Source organism: Lethenteron reissneri, unplaced genomic scaffold (genome assembly GCF_015708825.2).
Source record: "Lethenteron reissneri isolate LAM-NWPU_2019-01 unplaced genomic scaffold, ASM1570882v1 scaffold_87, whole genome shotgun sequence".
NCBI classification, from domain to species: Eukaryota; Metazoa; Chordata; class Hyperoartia; order Petromyzontiformes; family Petromyzontidae; genus Lethenteron; species Lethenteron reissneri.
In genome coordinates this window covers 85214-103598 of record NW_026892406.1, presented here as the reverse complement: position 1 = coordinate 103598, position 18385 = coordinate 85214, and the positions used below count along the sequence as shown (strand labels likewise).

The 18385-nt window shown below is 36.2% G+C and overlaps 23 non-coding genes across 23 annotated transcripts; all 23 read right to left on the bottom strand.

The window, feature by feature from the left end:
* Positions 1-884: 884 nt before the first annotated feature.
* TRNAC-GCA (transfer RNA cysteine (anticodon GCA)) lies at positions 885-956 on the bottom strand. Its single transcript has one exon. It is a non-coding gene; the product is annotated as a tRNA-Cys (tRNA).
* A 571-nt stretch (positions 957-1527) lies between these two features.
* On the bottom strand, positions 1528-1599 carry TRNAC-GCA (transfer RNA cysteine (anticodon GCA)). Its single transcript has one exon. It is a non-coding gene; the product is annotated as a tRNA-Cys (tRNA).
* A 1128-nt stretch (positions 1600-2727) lies between these two features.
* Positions 2728-2799, bottom strand: TRNAC-GCA (transfer RNA cysteine (anticodon GCA)). Its single transcript has one exon. It is a non-coding gene; the product is annotated as a tRNA-Cys (tRNA).
* Positions 2800-3284: 485 nt separating this feature from the next.
* On the bottom strand, positions 3285-3356 carry TRNAC-GCA (transfer RNA cysteine (anticodon GCA)). Its single transcript has one exon. It is a non-coding gene; the product is annotated as a tRNA-Cys (tRNA).
* A 1125-nt stretch (positions 3357-4481) lies between these two features.
* Positions 4482-4553, bottom strand: TRNAC-GCA (transfer RNA cysteine (anticodon GCA)). The gene has a single exon. It is a non-coding gene; the product is annotated as a tRNA-Cys (tRNA).
* A 539-nt stretch (positions 4554-5092) lies between these two features.
* Positions 5093-5164, bottom strand: TRNAC-GCA (transfer RNA cysteine (anticodon GCA)). Its single transcript has one exon. It is a non-coding gene; the product is annotated as a tRNA-Cys (tRNA).
* A 1299-nt stretch (positions 5165-6463) lies between these two features.
* On the bottom strand, positions 6464-6535 carry TRNAC-GCA (transfer RNA cysteine (anticodon GCA)). The gene has a single exon. It is a non-coding gene; the product is annotated as a tRNA-Cys (tRNA).
* A 1911-nt stretch (positions 6536-8446) lies between these two features.
* Positions 8447-8518, bottom strand: TRNAC-GCA (transfer RNA cysteine (anticodon GCA)). The gene has a single exon. It is a non-coding gene; the product is annotated as a tRNA-Cys (tRNA).
* A 1098-nt stretch (positions 8519-9616) lies between these two features.
* On the bottom strand, positions 9617-9688 carry TRNAC-GCA (transfer RNA cysteine (anticodon GCA)). The gene has a single exon. It is a non-coding gene; the product is annotated as a tRNA-Cys (tRNA).
* Positions 9689-10258: 570 nt separating this feature from the next.
* On the bottom strand, positions 10259-10330 carry TRNAC-GCA (transfer RNA cysteine (anticodon GCA)). Its single transcript has one exon. It is a non-coding gene; the product is annotated as a tRNA-Cys (tRNA).
* Positions 10331-10815: 485 nt separating this feature from the next.
* TRNAC-GCA (transfer RNA cysteine (anticodon GCA)) lies at positions 10816-10887 on the bottom strand. The gene has a single exon. It is a non-coding gene; the product is annotated as a tRNA-Cys (tRNA).
* A 541-nt stretch (positions 10888-11428) lies between these two features.
* On the bottom strand, positions 11429-11500 carry TRNAC-GCA (transfer RNA cysteine (anticodon GCA)). Its single transcript has one exon. It is a non-coding gene; the product is annotated as a tRNA-Cys (tRNA).
* A 485-nt stretch (positions 11501-11985) lies between these two features.
* On the bottom strand, positions 11986-12057 carry TRNAC-GCA (transfer RNA cysteine (anticodon GCA)). The gene has a single exon. It is a non-coding gene; the product is annotated as a tRNA-Cys (tRNA).
* Positions 12058-12626: 569 nt separating this feature from the next.
* TRNAC-GCA (transfer RNA cysteine (anticodon GCA)) lies at positions 12627-12698 on the bottom strand. Its single transcript has one exon. It is a non-coding gene; the product is annotated as a tRNA-Cys (tRNA).
* Positions 12699-13183: 485 nt separating this feature from the next.
* Positions 13184-13255, bottom strand: TRNAC-GCA (transfer RNA cysteine (anticodon GCA)). Its single transcript has one exon. It is a non-coding gene; the product is annotated as a tRNA-Cys (tRNA).
* A 541-nt stretch (positions 13256-13796) lies between these two features.
* On the bottom strand, positions 13797-13868 carry TRNAC-GCA (transfer RNA cysteine (anticodon GCA)). Its single transcript has one exon. It is a non-coding gene; the product is annotated as a tRNA-Cys (tRNA).
* A 485-nt stretch (positions 13869-14353) lies between these two features.
* TRNAC-GCA (transfer RNA cysteine (anticodon GCA)) lies at positions 14354-14425 on the bottom strand. Its single transcript has one exon. It is a non-coding gene; the product is annotated as a tRNA-Cys (tRNA).
* Positions 14426-14995: 570 nt separating this feature from the next.
* On the bottom strand, positions 14996-15067 carry TRNAC-GCA (transfer RNA cysteine (anticodon GCA)). The gene has a single exon. It is a non-coding gene; the product is annotated as a tRNA-Cys (tRNA).
* Positions 15068-15552: 485 nt separating this feature from the next.
* On the bottom strand, positions 15553-15624 carry TRNAC-GCA (transfer RNA cysteine (anticodon GCA)). The gene has a single exon. It is a non-coding gene; the product is annotated as a tRNA-Cys (tRNA).
* A 541-nt stretch (positions 15625-16165) lies between these two features.
* TRNAC-GCA (transfer RNA cysteine (anticodon GCA)) lies at positions 16166-16237 on the bottom strand. The gene has a single exon. It is a non-coding gene; the product is annotated as a tRNA-Cys (tRNA).
* Positions 16238-16723: 486 nt separating this feature from the next.
* Positions 16724-16795, bottom strand: TRNAC-GCA (transfer RNA cysteine (anticodon GCA)). Its single transcript has one exon. It is a non-coding gene; the product is annotated as a tRNA-Cys (tRNA).
* A 567-nt stretch (positions 16796-17362) lies between these two features.
* Positions 17363-17434, bottom strand: TRNAC-GCA (transfer RNA cysteine (anticodon GCA)). The gene has a single exon. It is a non-coding gene; the product is annotated as a tRNA-Cys (tRNA).
* A 484-nt stretch (positions 17435-17918) lies between these two features.
* Positions 17919-17990, bottom strand: TRNAC-GCA (transfer RNA cysteine (anticodon GCA)). Its single transcript has one exon. It is a non-coding gene; the product is annotated as a tRNA-Cys (tRNA).
* Between the last annotated feature and the right edge of the window lie 395 nt (positions 17991-18385).

Genomic DNA, 18385 nt, shown 5'->3' with positions numbered 1-18385 from the left:
TCATTCCCATATCTAATATGATTTTCAGAATGGGACTCAAAACATCATTTTGTGGAAAGTGAGATTATTTGGTAATAAGTTAAACAGTTGCGTGTGTTAAGTGTGATGGTTTGGACAAGTCTCCGCGTGACATAAACGTGAAGATTGCTTTAAATTAAAAGTCGAAAAGAAACTAAAGACAAGTATGTAAGATGAAAAAAGAAAATTCTCGCATCATAACGTAAATGTCAAGCAAAAGAGGTGCAATTTTTCTTCTTTATTTAAACTGAAACTTCTATTCATGATTTTGCACTCTTGCAGAGGTCCTGCCAATGACAAAATTCACGAACAAGAAAAGGGGGCGCTTGGATTGAACCAAGGACCTCTTGATCTGCAGTCAAATGCTCTACCTCTGAGCTACACCCCCATCCAATGCTACAATTTTGACACAATCTTGATTAAATATTTAGCTCATTTTCCCAGCAAACAAATTCTAGACTTCACCAGACCACAACCACGATGAACAAGTCTTTTAGAAGATATAATTGGACTCTACCACATTATTTCATCTGATTTTCAGAATGGCATTCATTACATACAAATTTGGGAAAGTGAATGTATTTTGATGCAAAATGCAGATAATGTGTATGTAAGTTAGATGCTTTGGAAAAGTCTTCACGTGACTTAAAATGCGTAAATATTTTTCTTTTTCATCTCAAAGAAACTGAAGACATTCATGGGGGTTTTCTTTCAAAAATACTTCTTTAGTGATGAAGGGAAAGCAAAGTAGAAATAGCGATGTTTTCTTAAAGGTGGAGCTATTTCTCTTTCGTCAAATGATATCCTCGTGCATGTCGTTGCTCTATATAAATGGTTCTACCAAATAAATTTCCCGAAAAAGACAAAGGGGGCGCTTGGATTTGAACCAAGGACCTCTTGATTTGCAGTCAAATGCTCTACCTCTGAGCTACACCCCCATGCAATTGCTACAAATTTTGACGCAATCTTGAATCTAATTTTTTAGCTCATTTTCCCAGCAAACAAATGATCGACTTCACCGGTCCACAACCACCATGAACAAGTCTTTTAGAGTATATAATTACACTTGAATCTCACACTTTGAGCACATTTTCCCAAAATTAAACTTTCGACTTCAACATTACACAACCAAAATGAAAAAGGGTTTTGCGTGAATATAATTCGGCCTCATTCCCATTATCTAATATGATTTTCAGAATGGGACTCAAAACATCATTTTTGGGGAAAGTGAGATTATTTGGTAAGATAAGTTAAACAGTTGCATGTGTTAAGTGTGATGGTTTGGACAAGTCTCCGCGTGACATAAATAAGCGTGAAGATTGCTTTTAATTAAAAGTCGAAAAGAAACTAAAGACAAGTATCTAAGATGAAAAAAGAAAATTCTCGCATCATAACGTAAATGTCAAGCAAAAGAAGTGCAATTTTTCTTCTTTGTTTAAACTGAAACTTATATGCATGTTTTTGCACTCTTGCAGAGGTCCTGCCAATGACAAAACTCACGAACAAGAAAGGGGGCGCTTGGATTTGAACCAAGGACCTCTTGATCTGCAGTCAAATGCTCTACCTCTGAGCTACACCCCCATCCAATACTACAAATTTTGACGCAATCTTGAATAAATATTTTGCTCATTTTCCCAGCAAACAAATTCTCGACTTCACCAGACCACAACCACTATCAACAAGTCTTTTAGAGGATATAATTGGACCTCAGTCACATTATTTCATCAGATTTTCAGAATGGCATTCATTACATACAAATTTGGGAAAGTGAAATGTATTTTGATGCAAGTTGCAGATAATTGTGTATGTAAGTTAGATGCTTTGGAAAAGTCTTCACGTGACTTAAAATGCGTAATTTTTTTTCTTTTTCTTCTCAAAGAAACTGAAGACATTCATGGGTGTTTTCTTTCAAAAATACTTCTCTAGTGATGAAGGGAAAGCAAAGTAGAAATAGACGATGTTTTCTTAAAGGTGGAGCGATTTCTCTTTCGTCAAATTGATATCCTCGTGCATGTCGTTGCTCTATATAAATGGTTCTACCAAAATAAATTTCCCAAAAAAGACAAAGGGGGCGCTTGGATTTGAACCAAGGACCTCTTGATCTGCAGTCAAATGCTCTCTACCTCTGAGCTACACCCCCATGCAATACTACAAATTTTGACGCAATCTTGAATCTAAATTTTAGCTCATTTTCCCAGCAAACAAATGATCGACTTCACCAGTCCACAACCACCATGAACAAGTCTTTTAGAGTATATAATTACACTTGAATCTCACACTTTGAGCACATTTTCCCAAAATTAAACTTTCGACTTCGACATTACACAACCAAAATGAAAAAGGGTTTTGCGTGAATATAATTCGGCCTCATTCCCATTATCTAATATGATTTTCAGAATGGGACTCAAAACATCATATTTGTGGAAAGTGAGATTATTTGGTAAGATAAGTTAAACAGTTGTGTGTGTTAAGTGTGATGGTTTGGACAAGTCTCCGCGTGACATAAATAAGCGTGAAGATTGCTTTAAATTAAAAGTCGAAAAGAAACTAAAGACAAGTATGTAAGATGAAAAAATAAAATTCTCGCATCATAACGTAAATGTCAAGCAAAAGAAGTGCAATTTTTCTTCTTTGTTTAAACTGAAACTTATATGCATGTTTTTGCACTCTTGCAGAGGTCCTGCCAATGACAAAACTCACGAACAAGAAAGGGGGCGCTTGGATTTGAACCAAGGACCTCTTGATCTGCAGTCAAATGCTCTACCTCTGAGCTACACCCCCATCCAATGCTACAAATTTTGACGCAATCTTGAATAAATATTTTGCTCATTTTCCCAGCAAACAAATTATCGACTTCACCAGACCACAACCACTATCAACAAGTCTTTTAGAGGATATAATTGGACCTCAGTCACATTATTTCATCAGATTTTCAGAATGGCATTCATTACATACAAATTTGGGAAAGTGAAATGTATTTTGATGCAAGTTGCAGATAATTGTGTATGTAAGTTAGATGCTTTGGAAAAGTCTTCACGTGACTTAAAATGCGTAATTTTTGTTTCTTTTTCTTCTCAAAGAAACTGAAGACATTCATGGGTGTTTTCTTTCAAAAATACTTCTCTAGTGATGAAGGGAAAGCAAAGTAGAAATAGACGATGTTTTCTTAAAGGTGGAGCGATTTCTCTTTCGTCAAATTGATATCCTCGTGCATGTCGTTGCTCTATATAAATGGTTCTACCAAAATAAATTTCCCAAAAAGACAAAGGGGGCGCTTGGATTTGAACCAAGGACCTCTTGATCTGCAGTCAAATGCTCTACCTCTGAGCTACACCCCCATGCAATACTACAAATTTTGACGCAATCTTGAATCTAAATTTTAGCTCATTTTCCCAGCAAACAAATGATCGACTTCACCAGTCCACAACCACCATGAACAAGTCTTTTAGAGTATATAATTACACTTGAATCTCACACTTTGAGCACATTTTCCCAAAATTAAACTTTCGACTTCGACATTACACAACCAAAATGAAAAAGGGTTTTGCGTGAATATAATTCGGCCTCATTCCCATTATCTAATATGATTTTCAGAATGGGACTCAAAACATCATATTTGTGGAAAGTGAGATTATTTGGTAAGATAAGTTAAACAGTTGTGTGTGTTAAGTGTGATGGTTTGGACAAGTCTCCGCGTGACATAAATAAGCGTGAAGATTGCTTTAAATTAAAAGTCGAAAAGAAACTAAAGACAAGTATGTAAGATGAAAAAATAAAATTCTCGCATCATAACGTAAATGTCAAGCAAAAGAGGTGCAATTTTCTTCTTTATTTAAACTGAAACTTCTATGCATGTTTTTGCACTCTAGCAGAGGTCCTGCCAATGACAAAATTCACGAACAGGAAAAGGGTGCGCTTGGATTTGAACCAAGGACCTCTTGATCTGCAGTCAAATGCTCTACCTCTGAGCTACACCCCGATCCAATACTACAAATTTTGACGCAATCTTGAATAAATATTTAGCTAATTTTCCCAGCAAACAAATTCTCGACGTAACCAGACCACAACCACTATCAACAAGTCTTTTAGAGGATATATTTGGACCTCAGTCACATTATTTCATCAGATTTTCAGAATGGCATTCATTACATACAAATTTGGGAAAGTGAAATGTATTTTGATGCAAGTTGCAGAGTATTGTGTATGTAAGTTAGATGCTTTGGAAAAGTCTCCACCTGACTTAAAATGCGTAAATATTTTTCTTTTTATCTCAAAGAAACTGAAGACATTCATGGGTGTTTTCTTTCAAAAATACTTCTCTAGTGATGTAGGGAAAGCAAAGTAGAAATATTCGATGTATTCTTAAAGGTAGAGCGATTTCTCTTTCGTCAAATTGATATCCTCGTGCATGTCGTTGCTCTATATAAATGGTTCTACCAAAATAAATTTCCCAATAAAGACAAAGGGGGCGCTTGGATTTGAACCAAGGACCTCTTGATCTGCAGTCAAATGCTCTACCTCTGAGCTACACCCCCATGCATTGCTACAAATTTTGACGCAATCTTTAATCTATTTTTAGCTAATTTTCCCGGCAAACAAATGATCGACTTCACCGGTCCACAACCACCATGAACAAGTCTTTTAGAGTATATAATTACACTTGAATCTCACACTTTGAGCACATTTTCCCAAAATTAAACTTTCGACTTCGACATTACACAACCAAAATGAAAAGGGTTTTGCGTGAATATAATTCGGCCTCATTCCCATTATCTAATATGATTTTCAGAATGGGACTCAAAACATCATATTTGTGGAAAGTGAGATTATTTGGTAAGATAAGTTAAACAGTTGCGTGTGTTAAGTGTGATGGTTTGGACAAGTCTCCGCGTGATATAAATAAGCGTGAAGATTGCTTTTTATTAAAAGTCGAAAAGAAACTAAAGACAAGTATGTAACGTAAATGTCAAGCAAAAGAGGTGCAATTTTTCTTCTTTATTTAAACTGAAACTTCTTTGCATGATTTTGCACTCTTGCAGAGGTCCTGCCAATGACAAAATTCACGAACAAGAAAAGGGGGCGCTTGGATTTGAACCAAGGACCTCTTGATCTGCAGTCAAATGCTCTACCTCTGAGCTACACCCCCATCCAATACTACAAATTTTGACACAATCTTGAATAAATATTTAGCTCATTTTCCCAGCAAACAAATTCTCGACTTCACCAGACCACAACCACTATGAACAATTCTTTTAGAGGATGTAATTGGACCTCAGTTACATTATTTCATCTGATTTTCAGATTGGCATTCATTACATCAACATTCGGGGATGTGAAATGTATTTTGATACAAGTTGCAGAGTATTGTGTATGTAAGTTAGATGCTTTGGAAAAGTCTTCACATGACTTAAAATGCGTAAATATTTTTCTTTTTATCTCAAAGAAACTGAAGACTTTCATGGGTGTTTTCTTTAAAAAATACTTCTCTATCTTAATTATGGAGCTTTCGTGACTGCAGGAATTAATATTTGGTTCTTTCGGTTAAGTCACGTCTAAAGATAAAATAATAAATTAAAATAAAAGCATATTGCGACGTTTCGATTGCAACACAAGCAATCATCATCAGGCAAAAAAGAAATAGCAACAAAAATCTAACTAGAAAACTATAGACAGACATACAAGCAGACAGACATCACAAGGACACACAGAGAGAGGACACATATCGGCACAAAGAGAGGGGTCGTTTCTGTGACGGTCCCTTAAATATAGAGAGGGGGGCAGGGACGGAGAGAGGGAGGGGGCAGAGAAAATTAGCATATCAATGAGTGGACGGCAAAGTGTGTTGACCGACTCTCTGTGTTGTATTACATCACATTTCGATATTTTGCGAGGTTATTTAATTTTAGTGTGCCTTTCTCCTAATTTACAAGCTTGCGTGCCGTTCCACGTCGCCATCTTACTTGCGCAGCAGCAGCACTTTGCCGTCCACTCATTGATATGCTAATTTTCTCTGCCCCCTCCCTCTCTCCGTCCCTGCCCCCCTCTCTATATTTAAGGGACCGTCACAGAAACGACCCCTCTCTTTGTGCCGATATGTGTCCTCTCTCTGTGTGTCCTTGTGATGTCTGTCTGCTTGTATGTCTGTCTATAGTTTTCTAGTTAGATTTTTGTTGCTATTTCTTTTTTGCCTGATGATGATTGCTTGTGTTGCAATCGAAACGTCGCAATATGCTTTTATTTTAATTTATTATTTTATCTTTAGACGTGACTTAACCGAAAGAACCAAAGATTAATACTTCTCTAGTGATGAAGGGAAAGCAAATTCGAAATATTCGATGTATTCTTAAAGGTGGAGCGATTTCTCTTTCGTCAAATTGATATCCTTCGTGCATGTCGTTGCTCTATATAAATGGTTCTACCAAAATAAATTTCACAATAAAGACAAAGGGGGCGCTTGGATTTGAACCAAGGACCTCTTGATCTGCAGTCAAATGCTCTACCTCTGAGCTACACCCCCATGCAATACTGCAAATTTTGACACAATCTTGAATCTATTTTTAGCTCATTTTCCCAGCAAACAAATGATCGACTTCACCGGTCCACAACCACCAGGAACAAGTCTTTTAGAGTATATAATTACACTTGAATCTCACACTTTGAGCACATTTTCCCAAAATTAAACTTTCGACTTCGACATTACACAACCAAAATGAAAAAGGGTTTTGCGTGAATATAATTCGGCCTCATTCCCATTATCTAATATGATTTTCAGAATGGGACTCAAAACATCATATTTGGGGAAAGTGAGATTATTTGGTAAGATAAGTTAAACAGTTGCGTGTGTTAAGTGTGATGGTTTGGACAAGTCTCCGCGTGACATAAATAAGCGTGAAGATTTCTTTTTATTAAAAGTCGAAAATAAACTAAAGACAAGTATGTAACTTAAATGTCAAGCAAAAGAGGTGCAATTTTTCTTCTTTATTTAAACTGAAACTTCTATGCATGATTTTGCACTCTTGCAGAGGTCCTGCCAATGACAAAATTCACGAACAAGAAAAGGGGGCGCTTGGATTTGATCCAAGGACCTCTTGATCTGCAGTCAAATGCTCTACCTCTGAGCTACACCCCCATCCAATACTACAAATTTTGACACAATCTTGAATAAATATTTAGCTCATTTTCCCAGCAAACAAATTCTCGACTTCACCAGACCACAACCACTATGAACAATTCTTTTAGAGGATGTAATTGGACCTCAGTTACATTATTTCATCTGATTTTCAGATTGGCATTCATTACATCAACATTCGGGGATGTGAAATGTATTTTGATACAAGTTGCAGAGTATTGTGTATGTAAGTTAGATGCTTTGGAAAAGTCTTCACATGACTTAAAATGCGTAAATATTTTTCTTTTTATCTCAAAGAAACTGAAGACTTTCATGGGTGTTTTCTTTAAAAAATACTTCTCTATCTTAATTATGGAGCTTTCGTGACTGCAGGAATTAATATTTGGTTCTTTCGGTTAAGTCACGTCTAAAGATAAAATAATAAATTAAAATAAAAGCATATTGCGACGTTTCGATTGCAACACAAGCAATCATCATCAGGCAAAAAAGAAATAGCAACAAAAATCTAACTAGAAAACTATAGACAGACATACAAGCAGACAGACATCACAAGGACACACAGAGAGAGGACACATATCGGCACAAAGAGAGGGGTCGTTTCTGTGACGGTCCCTTAAATATAGAGAGGGGGGCAGGGACGGAGAGAGGGAGGGGGCAGAGAAAATTAGCATATCAATGAGTGGACGGCAAAGTGTGTTGACCGACTCTCTGTGTTGTATTACATCACATTTCGATATTTTGCGAGGTTATTTAATTTTAGTGTGCCTTTCTCCTAATTTACAAGCTTGCGTGCCGTTCCACGTCGCCATCTTACTTGCGCAGCAGCAGCACTTTGCCGTCCACTCATTGATATGCTAATTTTCTCTGCCCCCTCCCTCTCTCCGTCCCTGCCCCCCTCTCTATATTTAAGGGACCGTCACAGAAACGACCCCTCTCTTTGTGCCGATATGTGTCCTCTCTCTGTGTGTCCTTGTGATGTCTGTCTGCTTGTATGTCTGTCTATAGTTTTCTAGTTAGATTTTTGTTGCTATTTCTTTTTTGCCTGATGATGATTGCTTGTGTTGCAATCGAAACGTCGCAATATGCTTTTATTTTAATTTATTATTTTATCTTTAGACGTGACTTAACCGAAAGAACCAAAGATTAATACTTCTCTAGTGATGAAGGGAAAGCAAATTAGAAATATTCGATGTATTCTTAAAGGTGGAGCGATTTCTCTTTCGTCAAATTGATATCCTTCGTGCATGTCGTTGCTCTATATAAATGGTTCTACCAAAATAAATTTCACAATAAAGACAAAGGGGGCGCTTGGATTTGAACCAAGGACCTCTTGATCTGCAGTCAAATGCTCTACCTCTGAGCTACACCCCCATGCAATACTGCAAATTTTGACACAATCTTGAATCTATTTTTTAGCTCATTTTCCCAGCAAACAAATGATCGACTTCACCGGTCCACAACCACCAGGAACAAGTCTTTTAGAGTATATAATTACACTTGAATCTCACACTTTGAGCACATTTTCCCAAAATTAAACTTTCGACTTCGACATTACACAACCAAAATGAAAAAGGGTTTTGCGTGAATATAATTCGGCCTCATTCCCATTATCTAATATGATTTTCAGAATGGGACTCAAAACATCATATTTGGGGAAAGTGAGATTATTTGGTAAGATAAGTTAAACAGTTGCGTGTGTTAAGTGTGATGGTTTGGACAAGTCTCCGCGTGACATAAATAAGCGTGAAGATTTCTTTTTATTAAAAGTCGAAAATAAACTAAAGACAAGTATGTAACTTAAATGTCAAGCAAAAGAGGTGCAATTTTTCTTCTTTATTTAAACTGAAACTTCTATGCATGATTTTGCACTCTTGCAGAGGTCCTGCCAATGACAAAATTCACGAACAAGAAAAGGGGGCGCTTGGATTTGATCCAAGGACCTCTTGATCTGCAGTCAAATGCTCTACCTCTGAGCTACACCCCCATCCAATACTACAAATTTTGACACAATCTTGAATAAATATTTAGCTCATTTTCCCAGCAAACAAATTCTCGACTTCACCAGACCACAACCACTATGAACAATTCTTTTAGAGGATGTAATTGGACCTCAGTCACATTATTTAATCTGATTTTCAGAATGGCATTCATTACATACAAATTTGGGAAAGTGAAATGTATTTTGATGCAACCTGCAGATAATTGTGTACGTAAGTTAGATGCTTTGGAAAAATCTTCACGTGACTTAAAATGCGTAAAAAAATTTATTTTTCATCTCAAAGAAACTGAAGACATTCATGGGTGTTTTCTTTCAAAAATACTTCTCTAGTGATGAAGGGAAAGCAAAGTAGAAATATTCGATGTATTCTTAAAGGTGGAGCGATTTCTCTTTCGTCAAATTGATATCCTCGTGCATGTCGTTGCTCTATATAAATGGTTCTACCAAAATAAATTTCCCAAAAAAGACAAAGGGGGCGCTTGGATTTGAACCAAGGGCCTCTTGATCTGCAGTCAAATGCTCTACCTCTGAGCTACACCCCCATGCAATACTACAAATTTTGACACAATCTTGAATCTATTTTTTAGCTCATTTTCCCAGCAAACAAATGATCGACTTCACCGGTCCACAACCACCAGGAACAAGTCTTTTAGAGTATATAATTACACTTGAATCTCACACTTTGAGCACATTTTCCCAAAATTAAACTTTCGACTTCGACATTACACAACCAAAATGAAAAAGGGTTTTGCGTGAATATAATTCGGCCTCATTCCCATTATCTAATATGATTTTCAGAATGGGACTCAAAACATCATATTTGGGGAAAGTGAGATTATTTGGTAAGATAAGTTAAAGAGTTGCGTGTGTTAAGTGTGATGGTTTGGACAAGTCTCCGCGTGACATAAATAAGCGTGAAGATTGCTTTTAATTTAAAGTCGAAAAGAAACTAAAGACAAGTATGTAAGATGAAAAAAGAAAATTCTCGCATCATAACGTAAATGTCAAGCAAAAGAGGTGCAATTTTTCTTCTTTATTTAAACTGAAACTTCTATGCATGATTTTGCACTCTTGCAGAGGTCCTGCCAATGACAAAATTCACGAACAAGAAAAGGGGGCGCTTGGATTTGAACCAAGGACCTCTTGATCTGCAGTCAAATGCTCTACCTCTGAGCTACACCCCCATCCAATACTGCAAAATTTGACACAATCTTGAATAAATATTTAGCTCATTTTCCCAGCAAACAAATTTTAGACTTCACCAGACCACAACCACGATGAACAAGTCTTTTAGAGGATATAATTGGACCTCAGTCACATTATTTCATCTGATTTTCAGAATGGCATTCATTACATACAAATTTGGGAAAGTGAAATGTATTTTGATGCAAAATGCAGATAATTGTGTATGTAAGTTAGATGCTTTGGAAAAGTCTTCACGTGACTTAAAATGCGTAAATATTTTTTTTTTTCATCTCAAAGAAACTGAAGACATTCATGGGTGTTTTCTTTCAAAAATACTTCTCTAGTGATGAAGGGAAAGCAAAGTAGAAATATTCGATGTATTCTTAAAGGTGGAGCGATTTCTCTTTCGTCAAATTGATATCCTCGTGCATGTCGTTGCTCTATATAAATGGTTCTACCAAAATAAATTTCCCAAAAAAGACAAAGGGGGCGCTTGGATTTGAACCAAGGACCTCTTGATCTGCAGTCAAATGCTCTACCTCTGAGCTACACCCCCATGCAATACTACAAATTTTAACGCAATCTTGAATCTATTTTTTAGCTCATTTTCCCAGCAAATAAATGATCGACTTCACCGGTCCACAACCACCATGAACAAGTCTTTTAGAGTATATAATTACACTTGAATCTCACACTTTGAGCACATTTTCCCAAAATTAAACTTTCGACTTCGACATTACACAACCAAAATGAAAAAGGGTTTTGCGTGAATATAATTCGGCCTCATTCCCATTATCTAATATGATTTTCAGAATGGGACTCAAAACATCATATTTGGGGAAAGTGAGATTATTTGGTAAGATAAGTTAAACAGTTGCGTGTGTTAAGTGTGATGGTTTGGACAAGTCTCCGCGTGACATAAATAAGCGTGAAGATTTCTTTTTATTAAAAGTCGAAAATAAACTAAAGACAAGTATGTAACTTAAATGTCAAGCAAAAGAGGTGCAATTTTTCTTCTTTATTTAAACTGAAACTTCTATGCATGATTTTGCACTCTTGCAGAGGTCCTGCCAATGACAAAATTCACGAACAAGAAAAGGGGGCGCTTGGATTTGAACCAAGGACCTCTTGATCTGCAGTCAAATGCTCTACCTCTGAGCTACACCCCCATCCAATACTACAAATTTTGACACAATCTTGAATAAATATTTAGCTCATTTTCCCAGCAAACAAATTCTCGACTTCACCAGACCACAACCACTATGAACAATTCTTTTAGAGGATGTAATTGGACCTCAGTCACATTATTTAATCTGATTTTCAGAATGGCATTCATTACATACAAATTTGGGAAAGTGAAATGTATTTTGATGCAACCTGCAGATAATTGTGTACGTAAGTTAGATGCTTTGGAAAAATCTTCACGTGACTTAAAATGCGTAAAAAATTTTCTTTTTCATCTCAAAGAAACTGAAGACATTCATGGGTGTTTTCTTTCAAAAATACTTCTCTAGTGATGAAGGGAAAGCAAAGTAGAAATATTCGATGTATTCTTAAAGGTGGAGCGATTTCTCTTTCGTCAAATTGATATCCTCGTGCATGTCGTTGCTCTATATAAATGGTTCTACCAAAATAAATTTCCCAAAAAAGACAAAGGGGGCGCTTGGATTTGAACCAAGGGCCTCTTGATTTGCAGTCAAATGCTCTACCTCTGAGCTACACCCCCATGCAATACTACAAATTTTGACACAATCTTGAATCTATTTTTTAGCTCATTTTCCCAGCAAACAAATGATCGACTTCACCGGTCCACAACCACCAGGAACAAGTCTTTTAGAGTATATAATTACACTTGAATCTCACACTTTGAGCACATTTTCCCAAAATTAAACTTTCGACTTCGACATTACACAACCAAAATGAAAAAGGGTTTTGCGTGAATATAATTCGGCCTCATTCCCATTATCTAATATGATTTTCAGAATGGGACTCAAAACATCATATTTGGGGAAAGTGAGATTATTTGGTAAGATAAGTTAAAGAGTTGCGTGTGTTAAGTGTGATGGTTTGGACAAGTCTCCGCGTGACATAAATAAGCGTGAAGATTGCTTTTAATTTAAAGTCGAAAAGAAACTAAAGACAAGTATGTATGATGAAAAAAGAAAATTCTCGCATCATAACGTAAATGTCAACAAAAGAGGTGCAATTTTTCTTCTTTATTTAAACTGAAACTTCTATGCATGATTTTGCACTCTTGCAGAGGTCCTGCCAATGACAAAATTCACGAACAAGAAAAGGGGGCGCTTGGATTTGAACCAAGGACCTCTTGATCTGCAGTCAAATGCTCTACCTCTGAGCTACACCCCCATCCAATACTGCAAAATTTGACACAATCTTGAATAAATATTTAGCTCATTTTCCCAGCAAACAAATTTTAGACTTCACCAGACCACAACCACGATGAACAAGTCTTTTAGAGGATATAATTGGACCTCAGTCACATTATTTCATCTGATTTTCAGAATGGCATTCATTACATACAAATTTGGGAAAGTGAAATGTATTTTGATGCAACCTGCAGATAATTGTGTACGTAAGTTAGATGCTTTGGAAAAATCTTCACGTGACTTAAAATGCGTAAAAAATTTTCTTTTTCATCTCAAAGAAACTGAAGACATTCATGGGTGTTTTCTTTCAAAAATACTTCTCTAGTGATGAAGGGAAAGCAAAGTAGAAATATTCGATGTATTCTTAAAGGTGGAGCGATTTCTCTTTCGTCAAATTGATATCCTCGTGCATGTCGTTGCTCTATATAAATGGTTCTACCAAAATAAATTTCCCAAAAAAGACAAAGGGGGCGCTTGGATTTGAACCAAGGGCCTCTTGATTTGCAGTCAAATGCTCTACCTCTGAGCTACACCCCCATGCAATACTACAAATTTTGACACAATCTTGAATCTATTTTTTAGCTCATTTTCCCAGCAAACAAATGATCGACTTCACCGGTCCACAACCACCAGGAACAAGTCTTTTAGAGTATATAATTACACTTGAATCTCACACTTTGAGCACATTTTCCCAAAATTAAACTTTCGACTTCGACATTACACAACCAAAATGAAAAAGGGTTTTGCGTGAATATAATTCGGCCTCATTCCCATTATCTAATATGATTTTCAGAATGGGACTCAAAACATCATATTTGGGGAAAGTGAGATTATTTGGTAAGATAAGTTAAACAGTTGCGTGTGTTAAGTGTGATGGTTTGGACAAGTCTCCGCGTGACATAAATAAGCGTGAAGATTTCTTTTTATTAAAAGTCGAAAATAAACTAAAGACAAGTATGTAACTTAAATGTCAAGCAAAAGAGGTGCAATTTTTCTTCTTTATTTAAACTGAAACTTCTATGCATGATTTTGCACTCTTGCAGAGGTCCTGCCAATGACAAAATTCACGAACAAGAAAAGGGGGCGCTTGGATTTGAACCAAGGACCTCTTGATCTGCAGTCAAATGCTCTACCTCTGAGCTACACCCCCATCCAATACTACAAATTTTGACACAATCTTGAATAAATATTTAGCTCATTTTCCCAGCAAACAAATTCTCGACTTCACCAGACCACAACCACTATGAACAATTCTTTTAGAGGATGTAATTGGACCTCAGTCACATTATTTAATCTGATTTTCAGAATGGCATTCATTACATACAAATTTGGGAAAGTGAAATGTATTTTGATGCAACCTGCAGATAATTGTGTACGTAAGTTAGATGCTTTGGAAAAATCTTCACGTGACTTAAAATGCGTAAAAAATTTTCTTTTTCATCTCAAAGAAACTGAAGACATTCATGGGTGTTTTCTTTCAAAAATACTTCTCTAGTGACGAAGGGAAAGCAAAGTAGAAATATTCGATGTATTCTTAAAGGTGGAGCGATTTCTCTTTCGTCAAATTGATATCCTCGTGCATGTCGTTGCTCTATATAAATGGTTCTACCAAAATAAATTTCCCAAAAAAGACAAAGGGGGCGCTTGGATTTGAACCAAGGGCCTCTTGATCTGCAGTCAAATGCTCTACCTCTGAGCTACACCCCCATGCAATACTACAAATTTTGACACAATCTTGAATCTATTTTTTAGCTCATTTTCCCAGCAAACAAATGATCGACTTCACCGGTCCACAACCACCAGGAACAAGTCTTTTAGAGTATATAATTACACTTGAATCTCACACTTTGAGCACATTTTCCCAAAATTAAACTTTCGACTTCGACATTACACAACCAAAATGAAAAAGGGTTTTGCGTGAATATAATTCGGCCTCATTCCCATTATCTAATATGATTTTCAGAATGGGACTCAAAACATCATATTTGGGGAAAGTGAGATTATTTGGTAAGATAAGTTAAAGAGTTGCGTGTGTTAAGTGTGATGGTTTGGACAAGTCTCCGCGTGACATAAATAAGCGTGAAGATTGCTTTTAATTTAAAGTCGAAAAGAAACTAAAGACAAGTATGTAAGATGAAAAAAGAAAATTCTCGCATCATAACGTAAATGTCAAGCAAAAGAGGTGCAATTTTTCTTCTTTATTTAAACTGAAACTTCTATGCATGATTTTGCACTCTTGCAGAGGTCCTGCCAATGACAAAATTCACGAACAAGAAAAGGGGGCGCTTGGATTTGAACCAAGGACCTCTTGATCTGCAGTCAAATGCTCTACCTCTGAGCTACACCCCCATCCAATACTGCAAAATTTGACACAATCTTGAATAAATATTTAGCTCATTTTCCCAGCAAACAAATTTTAGACTTCACCAGACCACAACCACGATGAACAAGTCTTTTAGAGGATATAATTGGACCTCAGTCACATTATTTCATCTGATTTTCAGAATGGCATTCATTACATACAAATTTGGGAAAGTGAAATGTATTTTGATGCAAAATGCAGATAATTGTGTATGTAAGTTAGATGCTTTGGAAAAGTCTTCACGTGACTTAAAATGCGTAAATATTTTTCTTTTTCATCTCAAAGAAACTGAAGACATTCATGGGTGTTTTCTTTCAAAAATACTTCTCTAGTGATGAAGGGAAAGCAAAGTAGAAATATTCGATGTATTCTTAAAGGTGGAGCGATTTCTCTTTCGTCAAATTGATATCCTCGTGCATGTCGTTGCTCTATATAAATGGTTCTACCAAAATAAATTTCCCAAAAAAGACAAAGGGGGCGCTTGGATTTGAACCAAGGACCTCTTGATCTGCAGTCAAATGCTCTACCTCTGAGCTACACCCCCATGCAATACTACAAATTTTAACGCAATCTTGAATCTATTTTTTAGCTCATTTTCCCAGCAAATAAATGATCGACTTCACCGGTCCACAACCACCATGAACAAGTCTTTTAGAGTATATAATTACACTTGAATCTCACACTTTGAGCACATTTTCCCAAAATTAAACTTTCGACTTCGACATTACACAACCAAAATGAAAAAGGGTTTTGCGTGAATATAATTCGGCCTCATTCCCATTATCTAATATGATTTTCAGAATGGGACTCAAAACATCATATTTGGGGAAAGTGAGATTATTTGGTAAGATAAGTTAAACAGTTGCGTGTGTTAAGTGTGATGGTTTGGACAAGTCTCCGCGTGACATAAATAAGCGTGAAGATTTCTTTTTATTAAAAGTCGAAAATAAACTAAAGACAAGTATGTAACTTAAATGTCAAGCAAAAGAGGTGCAATTTTTCTTCTTTATTTAAACTGAAACTTCTATGCATGATTTTGCACTCTTGCAGAGATCCTGCCAATGACAAAATTCACGAACAAGAAAAGGGGGCGCTTGGATTTGAACCAAGGACCTCTTGATCTGCAGTCAAATGCTCTACCTCTGAGCTACACCCCCATCCAATACTACAAATTTTGACACAATCTTGAATAAATATTTAGCTCATTTTCCCAGCAAACAAATTCTCGACTTCACCAGACCACAACCACTATGAACAATTCTTTTAGAGGATGTAATTGGACCTCAGTCACATTATTTAATCTGATTTTCAGAATGGCATTCATTACATACAAATTTGGGAAAGTGAAATGTATTTTGATGCAACCTGCAGATAATTGTGTACGTAAGTTAGATGCTTTGGAAAAATCTTCACGTGACTTAATATGCGTAAAAAATTTTCTTTTTCATCTCAAAGAAACTGAAGACATTCATGGGTGTTTTCTTTCAAAAATACTTCTCTAGTGATGAAGGGAAAGCAAAGTAGAAATATTCGATGTATTCTTTAAGGTGGAGCGATTTCTCTTTCGTCAAATTGATATCTTCGTGCATGTCGTTGCTCTATATAAATGGTTCTACCAAAATAAATTTCCCAAAAAAAGACAAAGGGGGCGCTTGGATTTGAACCAAGGACCTCTTGATCTGCAGTCAAATGCTCTACCTCTGAGCTACACCCCCATGCAATACTACAAATTTTGACGCAATCTTGAATCTATTTTTTAGCTCATTTTCCCAGCAAATAAATGATCGACTACCGGTCCACAACCACCATGAACAAGTCTTTTAGAGTATATAATTACACTTGAATCTCACACTTTGAGCACATTTTCCCAAAATTAAACTTTCGACTTCGACATTACACAACCAAAATGAAAAAGGGTTTTGCGTGAATATAATTCGGCCTCATTCCCATTATCTAATATGATTTTCAGAATAGGACTCAAAACATCATATTAGGGGAAAGTGAGATTATTTGGTAAGATAAGTTAAACAGTTGCGTGTGTTAAGTGTGATGGTTTGGACAAGTCTCCGCGTGACATAAATAAGCGTGAAGATTGCTTTTAATTAAAAGTCGAAAAGAAACTAAAGACAAGTATGTAAGATGAAAAAGAAAATTCTCGCATCATAACGTAAATGTCAAGCAAAAGAGGTGCAATTTTTCTTATTTATTTAAACTGAAACTTCTATCCATGTTTTTGCACTCTCGGAGAGGTCCTGCCAATGACAAAATTCACGAACAAGAAAAGGGGGCGCTTGGATTTGAACCAAGGACCTCTTGATCTGCAGTCAAATGCTCTACCTCTGAGCTACACCCCCATCCAATACTACAAATTTTGACACAATCTCGATTAAATATTTAGCTCATTTTCCCAGCAAACAAATTCTCGACTTCACCAGACCACAACCACTATGAACAAATCTTTTAGAGGATATAATTGGACCTCAGTCACATTATTTAATCTGATTTTCAGAATGGCATTCATTACATACAAATTTGAGAAAGTGAAATGTATTTTGATGCAAGTTGCAGATAATTGTGTATGTAAGTTAGATGCTTTGGAAAAGTCTTCACGTGACTTAAAATGCGTAAAAAAAATTCTTTTCATCTCAAAGAAACTGAAAAAAATTCATGGGTGTTTTCTTTCAAAAATACTTCTCTAGTGATGAAGGGAAAGCAAAGTAGAAATATTCGATGTATTCTTAAAGGTGGAGCGATTTCTCTTTCGTCAAATTGATATCCTCGTGCATGTCGTTGCTCTATATAAATGGTTCTACCAAATAAATTTCCCAAAAAAGACAAAGGGGGCGCTTGGATTTGAACCAAGGACCTCTTGATCTGCAGTCAAATGCTCTACCTCTGAGCTACACCCCCATGCAATACTCCAAATTTTAACGCAATCTTGAATCTATTTTTTAGCTCATTTTCCCAGCAAATAAATGATCGACTTCACCGGTCCACAACCACCATGAACAAGTCTTTTAGAGTATATTATTACACTTGAATCTCACACTTTGAGCACATTTTCCCAAAATTAAACTTTCGACTTCGACATTACACAACCAAAATGAAAAAGGGTTTTGCGTGAATATAATTCGGCCTCATTCCCATTATCTAATATGATTTTCAGAATGGGACTGAAAACATCATATTTGTGGAAAGTGAGATTATTTGGTAAGATAAGTTAAACAGTTGCGTGTGTTAAGTGTGATAGTTTGGACAAGTCTCCGCGTGACATAAATAAGCCTGAAGATTGCTTTAAATTAAAA